Source organism: Oxyura jamaicensis, chromosome 6 (genome assembly GCF_011077185.1).
Source record: "Oxyura jamaicensis isolate SHBP4307 breed ruddy duck chromosome 6, BPBGC_Ojam_1.0, whole genome shotgun sequence".
NCBI lineage: Eukaryota > Metazoa > Chordata > Aves > Anseriformes > Anatidae > Oxyura > Oxyura jamaicensis.
The window spans coordinates 11,485,219-11,506,821 of NC_048898.1; the positions used below are offsets into that span (position 1 = coordinate 11,485,219).

Consider the following 21,603-nt stretch of genomic DNA (forward strand, 5'->3'; position numbering starts at 1 on the left):
CTCAGCAAACCTAGTTCCTTCTTATATGGGTCGAAGTTACTGGCAGAAATGTTTGCACTTGAAATCTGCATCCAACCAACTATGTATATTATTTATTGTTCTAGATATTGCAAAAGCAAACATCTCCCACGAAAAGTTAATCTGTTACCAGTTCCTAAATCTTCCGTGTTTACAAGATACACTGACAACTCATTTTTAATAGCCAGTTCACATTACACTAAAGAAAAAAAATAATTAAAAAAAAAAAAGCCAGCCAAGTGAAACTCCCATTTGTTTACTGCTTATTGTGTAAAATCCCATACCATAAAATGGTAAGCATTCTGCTTCTCTGAATGTTATGAATGATTGCAAGCACAGTTTTTGACGCAGTGGTGAGCTGCCATTTAAATGTGCGTGTAGCTTTGAAAACAAAGAGATGACTAAGTGTAAATACCTCAAACAAACTGGAGGTAGCTGAAACTCATGGCTCTGAAACTGCCAGAGGTACCATACATATCATGGAGTAAGCTTGGATGCTGGCTAAGAGCTCCCAGCTATTGAAGGGGGGAGGTAACAAAATCATACAGTTAACCTGTAAATAGTCTAAATCTTACTGAATACTTTCCTAAGTTCCTGAAGGCAACAGCTTTGCTAGAACTGCCCTGAAAATTAACTTCTGTGTTAAACAGTGCCAAGCAAATGAGTCTGCTTGTGTGTATATGGGTTAAAATTGTGTTCGACACACAGGGAAGCCAGCACAGATAGTGCTCATCACTTTGTAGACCCCATCTGCAGATGTATGGCATCTTCTGAAGACAGGGCTAGAGGCAGGACCTGGACTTTTCCGGCACTGTTGTAAATTTGACATGCCCTCACGTGCTGGACTACGGCTCGCAGAGTTGCAAACATTGATAATGATGATGTTAATGTCATTTTGCAATTAGCACCACTGCACCAACACTTACTATCCTTCCTTTAAAAGGAGATAAAACAAACAAACAAACCCACACACATCCCCAAACTATTGATGCTTAGCTAGTTATTGAGATGTCTAACACCTGCTCCCAGAACTGATTCCATACAGCCCCCCCTCTTTGCATGGTAGATTTTTGAGAAGTACTGTCAGGGGGCAAGAGGGAAAAAGCTTATCTTCTTTGCTACAGCCAGTCCTTTTGTTGTGAGGATTTTGACACAGATAAGGACTTTACTAGCTCTACTGGGAATTAAACAAATTGACTCTAATAGGTTTTAATGTATAATGATTAGCTCATTTATAAAAGAGTCTACCCAATCCTCAATTATTCAGATATGGGTCAAGATCAAGGGAGTACATCAAAACAAATCCTGCACCTGCAGAAGAATTCAGATGTTAATTAAAAGAGAAACAGATCGATGGACTGTAACCTCATACAGAGACGTAGGAAGAAACACATTAGAATTCTGGAGAGTCAGGACATCACCCCTCCATGTAATGCTGTTTCAGGTAGCAGTATCAGCTGCTTATACAGGACTTGCTGCTTTTTTCTTTATAAGGCTGCATTAAATAGAATTGTGGATTGTGATCCATGATTCACAGCCTGACATAGGTGAATGACATTTGACCCGCAAGAAAACATTAATAATACACAGCTGAGCTATAAATTGATAAATGCATCTTACGCAGAAACATTGAAAGAAAATAAATCATGGCATATGTCACATGACATGTCATTAGCCTGGACTCACTTGCTAGGTTAAGTTTGAGATTCAGCCCCCATGAAACAGTTCAACAAGTCAGAGTTGATTGGCTTCGTATTAGTCCTTTGTGCTTGCTGTTAAGGTAGAATACAAAAGAATTTGAAATGTAAGAATATAAATCTGAAATGGAAGAAATTTAAATGAAAAGGCAAATTAACAACAGCAATACTGAAGTTGTGATCTCATTTGGTTCCTGGATAACTAAAAAGAATTAGCCCTGACATGCACTTTTGCCTTCTGGATACTCTGCATTTCCTTTCCTTCAGCTATTTGTCTTGATTTGGGAAGGGCCAAATTTTTGTTTGTTTTTGCTAGAAAGGTGGATGTTATCTAAAGTCTGAATTAGCCTTCCTTATAAAAAAATAAAATAAATCAGTAATTCTAATATTGTTGCCTAATACTCTTAAAAATATCTCAACAAAAGATGAAATAAATTATTAAAATGTGTAAACAAAGTTATATGTAAATTAATGTTATTACTCCTATTGAAGTACCAGGTCATCTTTTCCTGGGCATCTGACTTGTTTTTGGATGTGTACTTAACATCACTTAACTGCAGTGCAAGTAGCACCAGGCCATGTGCTTGCTGAACGATAATAACTGATGCTATAATTATTGATCTTGGAGAGCATTATTACAATTTTCAACTTCTTAGTAGTAAGGTTGGGGCAGAAAAGTGAAAAAAGCTTTGAGCACTGAGCACCACAAGCAGCCATACGGCTGTTTCATCCAGTTACTGCCAGGGCTTCCCTTTCAGAACAGCCACGTCACCGGTGTCATGCACCCGCTGCCTCGCCACCTCGCCCTCACTGCAGCCCAGCTCCATGCACAGCACCACTTCCTCAGCAACAAAGCACAGGACCCTGAAGGCCTTGAGCCTTTCAGATACTACACCGTAGTACAAAAATAAATGAATAAAAATAGGAGGGGCTCAAGCCTCTTTTTAATTTTTCAGAAAACATTTTCTTTGCAAAAAGCATACATTTCACAATGAAGATCCATCTTGTATGAAAACAATGATAAATGCCAACATGTAAGGAATCTTTCTCCGATGCTGAAAGCTACCCTGAGGATCCAGAACATCCACTCGGAAATGCTGTGACTTGGAACAGCTTGGCCAAAACAGCTCTCCTTCTACTCAACTCAACATCCAACGTTGATTACTATCTAATTCCACTGATTAGTACTGTATAATGAGAAATTTTAAGCAATATTTTCATGTTTGCTATATTGCAAGTATAAAATAACCCCTTAGGGCATTAAATTTACACTTAAAAAAATTATAATATTAAATTTCCCTGCAATCAGTAAACACCCTCTCCCTTTTCTGATGGAAACACACCGTTCTCAGAAAACATGGGTGCCTTTTACCTCTTTAATTCTAACCTGTTCTAGGGCTGTAGAAGGGACTTTCCCCAATCATGCTGGAATATTGGATAGCACAAGGAAATAGAGGATCTGCTCCTGTACATTGATGAACTGAGACAGGCTTATGAGTTAGAAAACAATCCAAGCAAAACGTCATTCTAACTGCAGGTTTCTCCTATTGGCAGCATACACTGCATCTCCTGAAAAACTGGAACATCAAGAGGCCTTTGTGCCACATCCTGAGTTACACAAAGGCCATTTATTGCAGCTCAGCAACTAAAGAGGGGAGCTGGGCAGAGCAGAGCAGAACAATAGAGAAACACCCCTCAGGACTTGCAAATTTCTGAGCCTTATTTCATACAAAAAAAAATGTAGCTTCACAGTGAATTCCAAAGCAAAGGAGAAATTTGGACAGTGTTTTTTTTTTTTTTTTTTTTTTTTTTTTTTTTTTAATATATAAACACATGTTGCACAAGAACACAGTTGTGTAACTCATGACATTTTGCTCTTTATAGTTTAGATATGTGGGTAACCTAAGCTGAATTTATAACCACTAGAGCTTCCAGAAGCTGAAGAGTGTGTACTAATGATATGAGAAGGCATGGCTCCGAGCTCAGGCAGGTAAGAAAACCCTACCACCCCACACACATTCACACCCCAAAGCCAGCTGACACTCTCACCACACACACAGTCCTCGTTTGATTTTTGAGAACCACAGAAATGTGAAGCTAAATGGAATTTCAGGAAATTAGCTTTTTTTTTTTTTTTTTTTTAGCCACATATCACAGCAGTGAGCAGCTTTTCAAGCAGTATTTTCCACAGGCCAGTTTCTCATTTGAGTAAACATTTACCCAGATACTGGGGTGCTACTTTAACTGTGATGCATCTCAGATGTATTACTTCAGCAGTGACAAACCCTGTGCACCCTGAAGTGAAACAGAATACTATATACATCTCTGAAAATCCAATTAAGTCTCACTGAGGCACTAGACTTTCCTAAATCATGTTTTTCTCCTTCATATTTTACAATAGAAGATCATTGTTCCTACCAAAAGCAGGCTTGTATCTCCATCGACCCAGCAGGCCTGCAGAAGAAACCTAAATTGCCTCATAACCAGCTCATGACCTCAGTGCCTTTTAATTATGTGGGTTTCCCTGTAGCCTTTAGTTAACATAGACATGTGGGGTGAGAAAGGGGGAGGCTACAACCCACACAGAAGAAATACAGACAGTTTATGTATTTGAATGTACAGATCTTGCATCTTATTTCTGAAATACGTGAGCCCTACATAAATTTATGAGTACTCCTTCTCAAACTGCAGCACTCCCACTTGTAGCCAAAAACAGCTTAATTACACCTCCAGCATTGTGTGTATAGCACCCTGCATGCACACCTAAGCACACTTGAGCCTAGGTACATCATGTACCAGCAGCAGGGGAAGAAACATCTGCAAGGAAAATATTTGGGCAACTAGTTCATGCTGAGCACTATGGCGCTGCAGCACAGCCAGGATGCTCACAGCAGGACCAAATCCCACCCAAGCCTTAGAAGAGCAATGAAAGCCTTTCTGACTATTTCGGTTCCTAATAAAATGGAGAGGTGTTGGTATTTCTTTTCAATCTTAGATTCAGACTGAACTGGCTTATTTCAGAGGAGTTCATGCATGGATAGGTAAGTCCAAGCATTCAAATGACAATACTTACTAACCTAAAGTTTACAGTATATATATATATTATTATTATTATTATTAACTAAATTGGGACTGTATATGGCAAGTTTCACCTCTGTTTTCTCATTGTCTAGACATCTTACTGTGTATTTATTTCTGCCATTTAAAAATTGCTATTCACTTTTTCTCTGTGTTTCCAAGGTAATAGGTGCATATCAAATTAACGTTTTAACTTTCCAAAGCATTCTTCATTTAGGCATTAAAAATTCAGACAAATTTTGACTGTTCAACAACTGTTCCATGTTAATGTCATTGAGGTACTTTTCATTCCTCTGGGAATCTTAAAGCAGAAATTGGTTTTTGCTTTCAAATTGCCCTTAACAGAATTCTTCAAGAATAGGTCTAAAACCAAAATCAAATTAGTCTACCAAAGTCTATAGGTAACTGCTTTAAGAGCAGATTAATACCACAGAGCAAAATTTTTCATGCATACTTCCTGTCCATTCTCTTACAATGAACTAAGTCTTATACTGTTGTATTCTGCTAGTTTGCAACACTGTCCTGTTTTACCCGTACTACAAAATTATTTTGTAAGAAGAAAGTATTAGTAAATAGTGATCCCAGAGCTTAGTTTCTAGAGAACAGCATTCATTACTCCCACCAAAATCACTGAAACACTTTTAGGTCATGCATTTCTCACTTGCTTGCCCTGTGCACCACACTCACCATTGGGAGTGACTTCAGTTCTCCTGCTGGGTTTCCCCAGCTCGAAGATGTTCTGCTAACCATGGACACACAGCCCCCTCTGCCAGCAAGTGCTAGAAACTCTCCCTACATTTAAAAACATTTAGTTTAATTGCAAAATCTAAACCTACGTGTTTTTTATGTTTTTTTTGAAGTAAATATCACTTCTTGTAAATCTTTCTTGGAGATCTTTTATCCCCAAAAAGTTCTAAAACATTTTGATTGCATCTGTCCTGTAAGCTGTGGCAATGGCTGTACTAAAAACATCCTCACAGGATTTCAGCTGTTTGTGCAACGTAAGATGGCTTTCAGAGCACCAGCGGTGAAAGGATTCTTACAGCCTTTCCCTGTCCCAGATGCAGGCATAATATTTAAACAAAGCTGCAGACACATCAATAATGAAAATCTGGTGAACCACTTACTCTTGACTCTTATAGGAACGTTGAATGCAGAATATCCATTAGATTCCTGACAACATGGATTATTTATAGGCAAGACTGATAGCACCACCTATTATTAAGGTTGCTCAATACTTCCTATTATATGACCCCTGGTTTCAGTCTTTTTATACCTTTGCCACCTGGGATGAATATTGCATACTGATGTCTGCATTGAAATTTTTTTGTTGAAACTTCATCCCTTTTAGGACTGAGACTACTGAGAAACATCACGTTTTTGTCCGTGTTTCACAGGAATCTGTAAGCCATACTGAAAATTTGTTACCCCTTATTCTGCAGGAACCTGAACTTTAGAACAACAGAGCTTTTGTGTGGTGTTTGCAACTAAGAAAATGGCCCAAATATAGCCAAGTTGCAGGGAGAAAAAAAAAAAAAAAAACTCTTGATATGAACATTACAATAAAACAACAAAACACATACGACATACGCACACCAAAAAAAAAAAAAAAAAAATGGAGACCTGACTGTCAATGAGCATCAGAGAACAGTTGCTATTTATATATCATTCCTGCCTGATGCACATACATTTTCTATAGCCCAAGGCCCTGGGGAGAAAGTGGGGAGAAAAAGGCTTTTCTTCCCCCCCCTAGAATGGTTGTTCTGTCATGTCTGAAAGCAACAAGTTACCATAGCACTGAGCTTGAGCACAGTGCAAGAGACTGAAAGCAGCACTGCACTACTAATACTGCTGCTGGTTTCAGTTCCTACATATGCTCAGTCAGTCACAGATTGGGATTCTCTGGACCAGCGTTGAATGTTTAATTCTACATCATTCTTTAATCTCATAATGCTCTTTTAAAGCAATTTCACTTGTGCACTTTATTAAGCCTGGAGATTGATACCAAACAAGGTTAGACTTGCATTGTGCGCAGCAGTTTAAGATCTCCCAGTAACAGACAACCCTGTCCCAGCTGGTTGCATTCCCAACATGCATGAAAAGACCAAACTCACTTGGTTAAGATGGCAAGGCCAGTGGCAGAACTAGCCAGAAACAGAACCCACACGTCCTGTTTTCTGCTGGGATGCCTCATCATCCCAGCTATGCTGCCTAGCATTGCATTCACCAAAAGCCTGTAATGAGCAAAGCAATTAGAGTAAAGATTGGCATTTGTTTTCCAGTATCATCTGCTTCCATGTATATTTTGAGCTCACAGCCATCTAGTGCTACCCACACAATCTGATGAGTTATATATGAATACAGAGGGAGGACTCAAACCAAACCATTCCTTCCAGATACTTCAGCATAGCCACAAGTCCTCTGACACACAGAGCTGCAGCTCACGCTCACTGAGCAGAGATTCAAAGTTTCACAGCTTCAAAAAAAGAACTGACCCACATGAAACTACACAGGCAAAGATGTAAGCAAAGGATTTCCACTCTTTTTCCATTCCGTTGTCAAGAAACACATAGGATGGCAAAGAGCAAAGATGGACCTCTATCTTGTGATCCGGTGCTGGCCAGTTGGAAGGGTACCTTATAAGTAGCCCCACAGTTTTTAAGACAGTTATATAGATTTCTCCAAACAGCCTGTGTTACCATCTCTTCTGGAATCCACATGCTCCAAACAGTAGAATAAACAGGCTTCCCTTGCTACATTTCGGAGGTTGTTGCTGATTGAAACTGGTAGAGCTTCGCAACTGCAGCTTTGATTTCAGGTGATGTTTGCATCTGACGCTGGCAGAGCGATAAGCAAAGTATTCCTTTCTGTGATGAGGTCAGTTTAAGTACTAACACCGAAAAGGTTTATCTTATTTGTTTCTTATAACCTGAGCAGTCTCACTCTGTTACACAGTATTTCTTTCCAGCTTGTGTCTACCTTTCTAATAATGGTAGAAGTGTTCAGATAGCAGACTAACTATAAAGTGAAAACTTCAGGTCAATGAGGTTGTTCTTCCAGTCTCGGACTTTTACAATTGTTGGTTTAACTGCAGCAAAGAATGAAAGTGCCAGCATGGGCCCCAGCAATATTCTGATCCTACACTGAAAATACAAGGGTTGTCCGTCTAAAACCCAGGCAGCAGCCTGTTGTCATTTCCAGTTACAGTTACCTCTAAAATACATATATTCTTAGAATCTACCACCGGGATGCTGCTCACATTGAGCCAGATTTGCAAGTCAGCCATAGATCAAAACATAAAAAACAGTTCCTGACAGAAACACTAGAGAACACAAAATAGCTAATAGGTCTAACCCATCCATGGAAGCAAAAGAAAAGAAGCTGTGATTCCTTGTGCAGTGTTTTGGTAGTGTGAATGATAGTTCCAGTGGAATCAGATCCTGTTGCCTTTTGCATCTGAGAAAGAATTGTTCTGTATATACACAACCCACAGAGTAACTGCTAAAAAACACCAAGTCAAACACCATAGCACCATGCTTCATCTATAACATTTGATTCAAACTATAAAACCAATCCCAAAGATAGCTTCAGCACAGAGTTAAACAGTTTAGATTTCTATTTAACTGCCATTTCCTGCTCTGTTTCCAAGAGTTGGGAAAATAGACAGAAGTAAGAGAATTAGATGGAAAGTCAGCACAGCCTCAAAGATACCAAACTTCTGGGCAGCTAGTGCACGCCTATACAGGCATAAGCAACATGCAAGAAAAGCAGGGATGCAAAGGCATGTGACTGCTTTGTATATCACACCAGGGGGATAGTAATCTACAGAGAAAAGACCAGCCTGCTGTTCCCATTCAGGAAAGTAATCAGGTCACTTTTGCAATGCAGTTGGCCTTTACTGGCCTGCTGCCTATGCTGGAGTCATCCGGCTGTCAGAGCATCATGCTGCTCCTGCTGCAGCCTTTCACTGCTGCCAACTCCTGAATTACTGGAAAATTACTTGACCAAACAGCATGTGGGTAAAAAAGAGAATCCCAGAATTTCCCCCCATTACAGATGAAAAGGAATATTCTATTGCTATCTGTGGTCTCTGCTACAGGAAGAAATTAAATTAACTCACTTTATCTCATTTGTGTACCCATAACGTAGCTCTTATGCTATGAAAAGATGCTAGAAGAAAAAAGTGAAATTGCTGAAAACAGCCACAGCCAACTAAAGAAATATAAAAGTTTGCACTAAATAAATTAACTAATAAGTTAGATTTTGCTTGTACTATTATTCTCTGTCTCAATTCATTCCAAGTAGATACATCCTACTCAGTTTTCAGTATTTCCCAATGATTTTGGAAATTATCAGTGAGAAGTATGGAATTCCTCTGTCAATACAGCCTGAACTTAGCTTTTATAAAGAACACCCACAGCAGAGTTTGAATTTCACACAAAAATGTCCCAAACACTGAGATCCATATGTCAGTTTGAGTTTCTTTTCTAACATTTTGTGCTGATATTGAACTTCAGGGGGTTCTCATAAGAATGAACAACTCTAAATAAATTCTACCAGCCTGGGATTCCAGCTGAACAATTCCCTTTTTAGAAAGTATTCACAGAGTTGTGGTTGTTTGTTTGTTTGTTTGTTTTTTCAGCATTTCTACTACATTAATACAAAACATTTAGGAATGTTTCTGTACCTTGCATGACTTTTTACATCTTCATCTTGAAAGCTCACTCATGTAGTAGAAAAAGACAAACCCAAGACCTCTGATAGAAAGTTTTACCTTCTAAACGTGTCCACAGGAAGAAGTCATCCATGTCATACAGTCTTCTATGAAGTGAGGAAATCATTCAGGCTTCTCTTCCTGTAGCTGATCTTCTGCCAGGTCTCAGATCCTGAACTGTAACAAGAGAAACATACTACTAATTTCACTACTAATTATTTTTATCGTCAAAAATTCACAGAATAACAAAGGCTAAGAAATACTCTTTAGAAGGATCTCCATGTTTGTAACAGTAGCACTCCGAAAACACAGTGGAAGCTAGAGTCCTTCCGTGACTTGCTAGGCGTAAATGGCAAAGGGAGTTTCTAACAAAGATCTCGCAATAAAGATGTCAGGTGTGACAGAGAAAAACACAGGTGGAAGAGAAGCAAAGAGAAGCAAGGCAGAATGAAAAATAAAGCAACCAAAATTAGATACAGATATCTTTGGTCAATGATCTTTTTTTTTTTTTTTAGGGGAAGTTATTAAGTGCTCTATCCCAATAATGGTACTTGTAGTCTCTCAAGTAAATATATAACATAAACACATTTTTGATTATACCAGCAGTGTTAAGACAAATATTTTGCAACACAACAGGTATGAACCAATGTTCCACAAAAAAAGAAGAGAGCATGGTAGGAAAATTATGCTGAGTTGAGAAACTCTGAGTTTTTCCTTTATATTCACGTTTATCTATCACGTTACATATACATACACGTTGTTGCACTTTCAGGTTATCTTATCAACTGGAAACATTCAAAACAACAACAACAACAAAAAAGAATGTCTGGATAGTTTGGTTACATTTGGGACAGTACAACAAACAGAGTGGGTTTCAGGGACAGAAAAGTCTATACAGACCAGTTACAACAAAAATCAATGACTTTATAAAGAGACTTTTCACATCTTCCATGCTATTGACAGCTCTGAGGAGCTTTCCACAAACTCTCTGGGAAACTTTGCAAATACTCCTAGAGAGAGGGAGGAAATTCAGGAACCCTGGAGTAGCATGGAAAGAATGAACAGAAAAGTAGCTGTAGTAGTCTACACGTAGTGTGAAGTAGAGCTTCAGAGTTAGTATACCTTGATATATATCTCCTGTCACATAGAATATGCCTCTATATCTTTTATATACATAGGAAGTTTACATATTAATGTTTGCATGATGGTAAATCGGAGGACTGCTTCATTAGATTTGAAGGAGCACTTCTCCTCAGGCCAGGCCTCTGGTTTGACTCAGATTGAATTACAAAGCTAAACAGAACAGGAAGGATCTGTGCTCCTAATTCTGTTTGATAGATCTCTTTGTCATTTTCAGATGCCAGATTGAAGATAGCCGCCTCTTCCTTGGCAAAGAACAGCGCTTTTAAGCTCCAGGCTATCAGAGAGAGCAAGCGCCTACAGTACGTGCACAGACTGACAGTTGCATTAAGATGTTTCCTGCCATTTCTTTAAAAACTTATGGCAACCTGCTCATTATTAGCCTTCTCTAGTTGCAAGCAGTTAAATAGGGAGAGATGAAGTAGAAATCACGGCTGCGGGTGCTCTGGGCTGTAGTAACCACACACCTCTGCAGATGTGCTGACTGGGGAAGTCATCCTACGGGAATAGGAGCAAGGTTTAACAGAGATTACACAGGTTGATCGGGAAAAGTCTTGAGGAAATTAGTTTGTTTTCTCCCATTCTTTCTGAATCTGAGGGGATTTAAAAGCACCTCATCTTCATAATCATTTCATATTTAGTTATGGTTATTGAAAGCTCTTCTAATTTGCTGTGCTGATTAGGAAAAAATAGACAAAATGTGAAGGCACATCTGAGAACATGTGGAGCCCATTAACGGAACAAACTCATAGCTTATTCTCTCTGATCCATATTTAGTGTTTGTTGGGGGTTTTTGCTTTCTGCAATTTAGCAGGTGCAGGCTGAATGGATATAAAACAAACTTAAGCCAATATGCAAGAATGCGCACACACAAAACAGTATCAGTTTAACTAAATGCAATGTCATCCTCACTATGGAACTATTGTACCTCAGACCTGCAACTAAAAGCCCATAAATTCTGTCCCCTGCATCATGTTTTCTAATACACTAAGCAACATAACATTTGGGACACAAATAATAAAGGCAGCACGTTTCAGGAGTTCTCAGGGAGTCGGTGACCAACTACTACTCTGCTTCAGCAGTAAGTGATGCACAGGTCCCCAAGGCTCTCTGGCCTGAGAGGTTTCTGATACACTGTGAAAAGACCAACATGTTGCTCCCACACAGAACCTTTCCCAAAAGAGCTTAGGCACATGCAAAGAGAGATATTAAACCTCACAGAAGAAATGTCAGTATTATTCCAATTGGACAACAGATGTATAACCTAAAGATTATTAAAATAGCAATACCGAGTCCTCACTGAGCTTTTTTTTTTTTTAATTACCTCAACATCTTTTAGAGAACAAATCTTCTGTAAACAGAGGAACAGAAGCTGTCTGCCCAGACAAAGCTGAGAGTCTAGTTAAGAGCCCCTTGTTCCATTTTCTAGCCTCTATTCTTGACCTATCTTACAGTAAGTAAATTTATTCACCATGTCTTAATAAGGACCTAATTTTTCCACAGATTTTAATTCCTTAAGACAATTATCCTATAAAACAGATGACCTAGGAAAACAACTGCAATAAATTAAGTAAACTGCTCTTTTTCAAGAAAGTACATGCAAAAGAATTAGCACTAAAACATCTGCAGCCGCTGAAGAAAGATCCTTCACTTGTTTATTTCAAGCCAGCCAGACTGCTAACTGGCAATCAGGCTGGGAATTTGCAGCTGGGGGGCAGAAGGATGAAGGAATGAAAATCATGCTGATTTGAAATAAAACATCGCCTTCTGGGATTACTTAGGGATAGCTGGAACATGGAACCGCTCCAGTTTGTTTCTGGAGGTGAGGTTCTATCTCTGACAGCAGATAGGCACAAGCAAGTAGGCACAAAGTGGGAAACACGTGCTAGACAAAGAGAGAAACAGGTCACATTGACCTCCATCCTGGTCCCGCTTTTTCCATATCCTCACCATTGCAATAGCATTTCAGAAGTTTGCTCTAAGTTACATTTCATCTTTAACATCTCGCCTTGCCCCCAAAGTTGCTAACCTAAACACATTCACTATCCAAGCTGATATCACAACATAACTTGGGGCTTTGGGAAAAAATATATATATATATATTTGTTGTGAGGCTTCCCTTACTTTAGCAGCTTTAAAGTAATCACTTGTAATGAGGAGTCTAGGAAGTCTCAGTAAACAGTCAGGAACGCTCCAGCTGAACCAATCAGAAGCCTAAATTGTAATTCAGCAAACAAAATTGTTAAAGTAAACATAATTAAAATGTTTACTTCTTCCAAAGGGGCACTTAATGAACAATACATAAAACATCTATGAAGTGGCATAAATAATATGATCTATATACAATAAATATAAACAATAATGGACCAGTAATGCAAAAAGCAATTCACATCAGCATAGGGCAGGAACTGCAGGAGGGACTCATGCCCATGGTGGGGGCACGCAGGCCACAGGGTGCTTGCACAAGAGCTGGGCTCTGAGACAAACCACAGAGACACTGGAGAGCAAGACTGGCGAGGTGACCTCCAAAAGAACAGAGACACAAACTTGTGCTCTGCAGAATAATTTGGTTTAATGACTTCTTAATTCCTTTTTGACTCAGATTGTTTGGGGAGGAAGTAGCTTGGGTTGTTTTTGTTTGTTTGTCTTTGTCGTTTCTTTTAGTCTGTCTTTTTTTTTTTTTTTTTTTTTGGTAAAGTACAGGGAACATGTTGCAAAGTAGAATCATATTGGGAATTCAACCTTTACTTTCCCTAAATCATTCAGTCATTTCAAATGAGGTTAGTTGTATAATCTAGAACTGGAAAAAAAAAAAAAAAAAAAAAAAAAAAAAAAAAAAAAAGTGATTTAGATGAAACAATCTGTTCTACCCTAATACATTTGTGGTGATTTCAGCTCTTTTGAAATGCGTGCAATTTCATCTTTGAGAAAAAAACCTCAATAAGGTCAATCAGCCTCCACTAAAAGATGCTGAGGCTGTGATAGAGCATCTGAGATTTAAGGGAGAGTGAATCATAAGTAAGGCCCAAGGTTCAGCTTTACTATTAGCTACATTAGCTTATGCTATTTTTTATTATTTACTATTATTTTTATTATTTATTATTATTATTATTCTTTCAGTTATTTTATCCAGCTCTTTTTTGTAATCCAGCTGACCATGTGGCAACACACACAGTTTCTAGCACAAAGGAAGGAATATGTGGCCAGATGTGGGGGTAAAAGATAAAGGCAAAGCATTTCTTAGTTTTCAGAAGGGAAGTAGTTATTTAGAGCTTTGCTTTGACTCAAAATCTATATGGGAGTATTTTTATACATTTATTTTCCTGAGAGATCCTGGCAATTCACACAAAGAGAAAGCAAGAGGAAGTACTATAGCTAACCTGAGCATCTGCTGGCCAACCACACAACATCGGTCACTTGAGAAGACCACAAGGACTCTAAAAGTTTGCACAGCAAGGTAAATGCAATTTTGTTACTTTCTTAGTCCACCATTTATTCAGATCACACTCTCTAAAGAAACAGAAATATTTCTGTTTCTTTACAGAAATATTTTCTTTACAAATATTTCTGTTTCTTTACTTTCTGTTTCTTTATTTACACTGTTAATTTAAACTCAACTAAAATGCAGTCTTTAACAACGGAGCAAAGAGGGTTTTGCAGTGTTGTGGAGGGTCTCCAGGTGCAGCTGAAGGGCCAAGGAACTGACCAAGCCTAACTCCTGCAGTAACCGTCACAGAAATCACGCACGTGTGCTAATGCATCTAGTGCCCAGACAAGGACTAGACCAAGTCCATTAGATTACTGCTATGGTTTGAATAACGTTAGATGTTTATGCTATTCATGTAAAAACCCTATGAGTAGTGAAATAGCTTGTACCTTATAAGGTTTGCCACTTCATTTCTTAACCTGCCGGAAACTTTTTTGCCACAATAATGATAGCTCAAGGACTTAATTCCACTTGCTGGAAATTTATTTATGAACACAAACAAAACTCTGCTTTTAGATTATGTCTTTTTCCATTCCTTGTTGCTGCTAAATTTAAGACTGACCGCTTTTGCATTAGGCAAGCCCATTTATTCACAACTGAGAAGCAGATAGAAATCCATGTAGTTACTTGCGGTCTATTATTCAGACATCAGTGCAGACAAACCAGACAAGCTGTACTCCCCGGAAAATGAAGGATAGAGAGTAGCATAGGAAATCTATTTGTCTGTAATTAGTAGCCATTTTCCTTAATGAATGGCTCCTGTTTAAACTTGGCTCCACCTATTATGACTGGAGTAACTGGGAGCCTTGTTATGCAAGGAAGAATAGATACTACTTCTACACCAAATATTTTATTCTTACAGTAGGATTTGCATTTGATAAACAATGCACACAACTTGATTTTTGATCACATTTGACCTTTTTTAGTATTTCAGTCAGGAAAAGCAAAGATTTAAATTTCATTTTGAAAAAGTGCAGAACTGCTCTAGATGGAGTTTGAGGAGTTTAATCACTTAATATATCTTGAGAAAGCAGGAATTCATTGGCTATATTTTCCATAATTTGTTAATCTGTTCTGCAAAGAGATTCATTGAGTTCTTCAGTGGAAAAGTACAAATCTTATCACAAGTTTCTTATAACGTGCTAGTGCACTGGGACTTGGCCTGCCTGCATTTCTCATCTAATATAAAAAACGCGATGATTCATTGATAATGGAAATGATTCCTCAACTAAATTGCAGCCTCTGCTGTGCTTGGGTATTTCAAAGCAGTAACTGGAAACTGGTTTGTTTTTGCTACGAAATAAGATAATTACATCTAACCTCACATGTGTCATCAAATCAGTGTTCGTGGGGAACTTCCTGATACCCAGGCAAATGCTTCATCAAATCACTGTCCTGGGAAAGCGGGCCATAATACCACACTAGCAAATAAACATGTAACAAGATGCAAGGTCCTCTGAGAAGTTACCACTGGTGCAGAAAAGAAGTCCAAATGGTCAAGAGGTTGTCTTTACCTTTGTCTCTATTTGGCTTTTCAGATCAGTCCCTGGGACAAGTTCTGTGTTTTGTCAGTTGTTTAGAGTAGTAGTATCAAAGAGTTCAGGGGAGGAATTAGGAAAACAACTCACTGTATTAAACTGAAGATATTAATCGACTAAGTGTAACTGCACTTGCCAGCAGGAGGGAGAGAACTCCTGTGCTGTCAGCTGCCACAAGAGAATCTTCTGCCAAAACCCTTGAAAAAGATATTATGCTAAAATCACTGCATTGCACTGGCAAATCCTCACTCCCCTGAGCATTTCTGTCCCAAGGACACCTTCTTCTGTCTCTGCAAGCAATAGCTTTATACCTCTTAACCCCTTCACAGGTGTCACACTCTATGCAGGAAGCAGAAATATCCGGTGGGGGGATGTGGTGTGCCCTTAATTTCTAGACCATGCTGTAACTGTAGGAATTTCATTTAAAAAGCACACACAACTATGGCGTTACAATAAGCACCATCTCAAAGTGCCTGTAGTTTGCCCATTTATTTGCTCTGAAGTTGGATCAGAATCCAAACATCAGACTTGTCAAAACCTGATCCACACTTGACGTTTACCAGTGATATTTATTATGTTTCTTAAATAACAGCATGAATCAGAATTCTTGACCATTCTGCATATGGATATGAATTTCATGCATCTTTTACGGTTCCCAAACAAAGCTAATGGATGCCGCTGTGACTCACATTAGCAATCACACCACGTTAAAAAAATGCCCTTCAAGATTAAGTGCCTGAGCTAGAGGGCAGACTTCATTCCCTGTAAACTCGATTCCTTCTTCTCTTGATGAATGTTATCACTTTCTTTATTTCAGTTTTATATCATTATATGCACCGATTGACTGAAGCCCATTTAAAACCAGATCATACCTGTGATCCATTTTTCTTACGGAACAGTGAGAATGAGCATTATCAATTAAATTCAGACTGAATCACACTTTAAAAATGACCCAAACACTCACATCCTGTTGTTCTCATTACCTTTCTCTCTCCAAGCAGTACTTTTATGAAAAGTGATCTATCACAAACCAGAGGTGCAGTAGACTCAAAAGCATCCAAAGTGCACAATGCAGTAAATCTCACCCTGAATATGTGTTTGCATTACCAGGTATGCTCACCAGCCGCCAAACAGTGTGTGAGGTACACAAAGCCTACCTAAAGCAAAACGTTAACTACTCTGGATCAAACCAAGCACCCAATATATTTCATCTCAACTTTACCACTGATTTGGGGAAAACTAAGCTCCCATTTTAAGGACTCTGTACATGAATACACAGAATTATGTGTGTACTTACATATGTATTTGTGCATGTATTTATATCTACTGTAATTTTTTTCCTCCTCTACCACATGAAACTACTTGTGATGCCTATCAAATACAGTCAGTAAGGTATCAAAAATTTGTCATATGACCACACTAGCACCATGAGGAAAAATAACAACAGTAATAATGCCTCAAAAGCCATCCATCCAAAATGTAGAATCAGAGAACAATTTAGGCTAGAAAAGGCCCAAGCCATGATCCGAGAAGTTCTGTGGATGAAGACTCCTCCACTTTTAAGGGCACCCATTCCAGTGTCTGCCTACTTGCAGTGCAAACCATTTTTTCCTTAGCATCTCAGGATGTTCCCTCCTGGTTTCCCCTCTGTGCCTGCTGCCTCTCACCTGGCTCCATCTTACTCACACAGTCCCACCGGGGGCCTTCAGCCCTGCTGGAGAGCTGAGGTCTGGAGCCCGCCAGCAGCACGGGCCAGTGGGGCTGTCCTCAACCCCTGCAGGCCCTGAGCCCCCCTACAGAAGTGCATGACCAGCTGTCAGACACCCCACAAGGTAGATGCTCTTCTTCCTCCTTGGGCTTTCTTTCGTAGACAGTCCTCACCGGCAGTACCTAACCTGGCTACAGATATTTGCTCAGATACTCTTCTTATCCCTACAGGATTAATATATAGTATAAATTTAAGTTCACAAGTTCGAACTTAGATCTGCTCCTGGATCCAAATTATGTACTTGTAATGACAGCTTCTAGCAAGATTAAAATTATAAAATTGTACTCCCTCTTAAGTATCTAATAAGAACGTATTTATTTTTTAAATCAACACTATTTTTTTATTTTTTTAAATCAACACTAGAATAAACAGAGACTACGATATAAATATATTATATTGTGACCTCTGCATGTATCATTCTCGTTCAGGTCAGAGCCCAGGTCTGATATTCTCTCCTAACTACCTTCCCTATTTCTGTTTCAAATTTCCTGGCATTGCAAGAGGCCGGCATGAGATCAGATCCTACCAGGCAAAAGCCAACCCACTCCTCCCATGAAGAAGCAATGCCTGCTAACTGTAGGACTTGACTTAGCTCCACAGGCAGCTATTAGAAAAAAATAATAATAATAAAAATAAAAATAAATAAACAAAGTTGTCATTGTCTGCCCACTGCAGCCAGCCCAAATTGTCCTACAGTGGAGAGATGGAGGAGAGAACCATCGGCTGGCCCACCACAGAGCAGTCTCCCCGCACAGTGGCAGCGTGCCATTAGAGCCGCTTAGGATAACAAGCCCTGTATAAACAGATTATCTAACAGGAAAGCTTTGCCAGAAATGCTTTGTCTTCAGGAATAGGGTTCTAATGTTTCAGTAACGCAGAAGGTGAATAGAAGTTTAGAAGCAACAGATCTAAAATCTTTGAAGAAATAGCATTTCTTATGAAAAATAATATTGCAGTACAGAACTCTGCCTGTGTAGTCTTGACTGCAAGCCTTTCATAGGTCTGGTGTTTTATTACAAGGGAAGTATTAAGCACCTGAGAACATCAGTAGAACATAAGTGAGGAATTTGTATGACAGGAATTACTATGATTTTTTCCAGCTGAAGAGGAGGAAGTTACAGCTTTCCATATGGTCCACTTAAATTAAACCAACCCTTAACAGCATGTGTTGCTGAAACCGAACACGGTGGTCCAACCAGCTGGATGGCAGCAGCGTTATGAACACCGTTACGCGGTCAGCCGTCCTGTCCCCTCGGTCAGCAGCCAGCCATACCCCAGCAGAGAGCTCAGGCCATGCAGGAGGCAGCAGGGAGATGCTCCCCGGCCTGGGCTGGCTGCGGGGCTCCACTTGGCCCCACACTGTTTCTCTGCTTGCCCCAGCCACCAATAGGGCTGCTGCAGGGCTCACAGCAGGCGGCAAAGCCCACTCAATAACCCAGGATCATAACGAGCAGCTCAAGAGGGCAGCGAAGTGCAGAGCCCAGGCAGGAAAAGTGGCTGGGGAGCCCAAGAAGGGGATTTTTGCTTTTGCACCTGAAGAAACGTTGGTGAATCAATGCCCTTGGGATGTCTGAGTCAGACAAGCCGATCTCGACAGAGATGGGATAGAGAGCACTCACGTTATCGACAGCCCCAAGAAATCTATCTGCAGCTCTGTGTAAAAGCACACAAACTGAGTGCACAAAGCTGTCCAAAAAGCAGGGCATCTGAACCGAAGCCTTAAAGTTCTGGACTAAGAACTAAAACCAATCCCAGAATGCAAATTCTCATTTAACTGTAGCTATATTTACCAATTGTGGTCAGCTTGAATAAACCACTTCAAACACTATCACCTCAAATATACTGAGTAATATTGATTACAGACTGGTCAAGTCATATTACTGATTTTGTGTGAAGCGATTCAGATCCTCAAAAAAAAAAAAAAAGCTGCTGGATTTGTCACAAACACACACAAAGAAAAAGATTTTGATGTTCACTGACCAATAAAGTTTTTATTAAAGTCCATTTTATTTAAAGTCCATTTTTTTTCTGTAATATTTTCAAAATGAAAAACTGAAGTATTGGTCCAAGGCCAAATTTATTTCAGTTTAAGCACTGAAAAACTGAAATAGTATAAAATATTCAGGGTTCGAGTAACTATTTAACTTGAAACAAATATCCCATTAGTTTACATTAGTTCACGTTTTTAATTCTTTCACATTACCATAATTATATTCATTATTATTAATCTAGCATTTTATAATATTTTATCACATTTACGCTCAAGGATGGAAATTCCCAGTTATTTCTACATCTAAGGGAGAACTATGTGCAATATATATGGCTAGAAATGCCTCATTTCTTTCTCCTCCCCCTACATTCAACCTGTATTGTCAATGTCCGGCATCCTCAGACCACTTCTCATAAACATACCATTAAAACTACAGAAAACACCTTCATTTTAGGTACTGATAAACCAACTATGCTCATAACAAAGTGTAACAAAAATAACCAGCATGAACAGAGGAAGTATAAAGCACTCAGATGCGTTTGGTACTTTTATTGCTCTAGAGAATGAAAGTCGGGCCTAGGCCTATAAATGAGAGCATCATCTGGATGATAAATCAAGGACCATTTTTTTCTTTAATTTCAACAAGAACAAGCCTAGAGCTGAACAAAATTAGGAATTATGGACCTGATGTAGATAAAATTATCTGGCAGCTGCTACGTGGAAAATTATAACAGATTATCACAGTGGTACTCAGTGGCCTTAAAATCCTTGAATTTATTAAAACATTATGAAGAGATAAGACATGCAGTCAAACCCTTGGAAATTAAATTTAGACATTGAAAACATCTACTTGTTTGTATCCCTACCATGTGTTTCCCACCCCTTCTTGAAATGGAAGGTAAAAAGATGTGAAGGTTTAGGGTCCTCTTCTTGGATGGGCTAGCTGGACAAAGCTCCACTGCGTCCACAGAAACCATGCTGACATACACACCCGGCACATGTGCTATGTGCTTCTCATGCGGAAATCATCCATTTGCTTTCTGAATGGTTGCATTATTAAGAAAAAACTGCACTACAAGGTACACTGTGCTGTGAGCTGTCCTGAAGGAATAAAATTCTGCCTTTCCCTATTTTGTCAGTATGAAGATGAGATATGCTATAAAACAAAACAAAATTGAAGTTGGGGGGAAAAAAAGTGCAGTTTGTAAATGTCCTAATTAAAAAAAAAAAAAAAAAAAAAAAAATCAGAGAAAGCTCTTTTACTGCTCCCCTCAGAATACAGAACTAGTAAGGAAATGTTAAGCAAAATATTTGTCTGTTCCATCACTCAAAGGAGAAAATCTCATTTTGCCATTGAGGCTACCGGGTGGTGTTCAGCCATATGGCAGGCAGCTGGGGAGGGTAACAGCTTAAGCCAGTGCTGCTGAATTCACTAAACCCATCTGACAGTCCTGTGTTCACCATATATAAAACATGCAAGATAATTCTCTCTTTCCTTTGACTGTCTGCCTGGCTTACAAATACTTCATGGCAGCTTTTCTCTCAGGTGTCTCTCTCTGAAAAAATCTGCTCACATAGTAGAATAATGCCTGCTATACCATTCAGGGCTTCTGGGTTTAAATGACTATTACAGAGGTAAGATGTTACTAAATCTTCCCCATTTTGGATGAGAAATACAGGCTCCTGTTGGACTGACTCTACGTGGGGTTTCACAGGCAGGCACCAATGTGGTGTGCTGCGGGTCCCTGTGAGCCGAACACAGCTCTTCATCAGCAAACTTTGGGAAATAAAACCGAGGATGTGCAAAGTAAACATGCCAGGCAGCCAGCACCTGACGGGAAGTTTGCCAGAAACACCAGAGAGAACAGCACCCAGAGTCTACGCAATCCAAACAATCTTTGCTCAGATTACTCCAGGCCCTTAAAATCTTACAGCTTCCTTGTTACCTCTCCTGCTTCTGTTCCTTTCCATCACCACTGATAGCAGAACCGATGTGGCACCGTTCTCATTGCCACATCCGTCTGCTGCAGCAGATACAGAACAATAAGCAAAAAAGCCCTGCTTTCTTCTGACAACACCTCTGCAGAGGGAGGCAGAAAGCCATAGAAGAGCCCCAAAGCAATTCAGTCGCTGAATGTGACAGCTATCAGTTACCACACTGGAAATGTTGGGG

The 21,603-nt window shown here is 39.3% G+C and overlaps 1 long non-coding RNA gene across 2 annotated transcripts in view; it reads right to left on the reverse strand.

The window, feature by feature from the left end:
- LOC118169405 overlaps positions 1 to 21,603 on the reverse strand; it is a 161,141-nt gene that overhangs the window by 90,847 nt on the left and 48,691 nt on the right. For both annotated transcript variants that reach the window (XR_004752074.1, XR_004752075.1), the window contains one exon: positions 9,481 to 9,684. This is a non-coding gene — a long non-coding RNA (uncharacterized LOC118169405). The remainder of the gene's footprint in view (positions 1 to 9,480; positions 9,685 to 21,603) is intronic.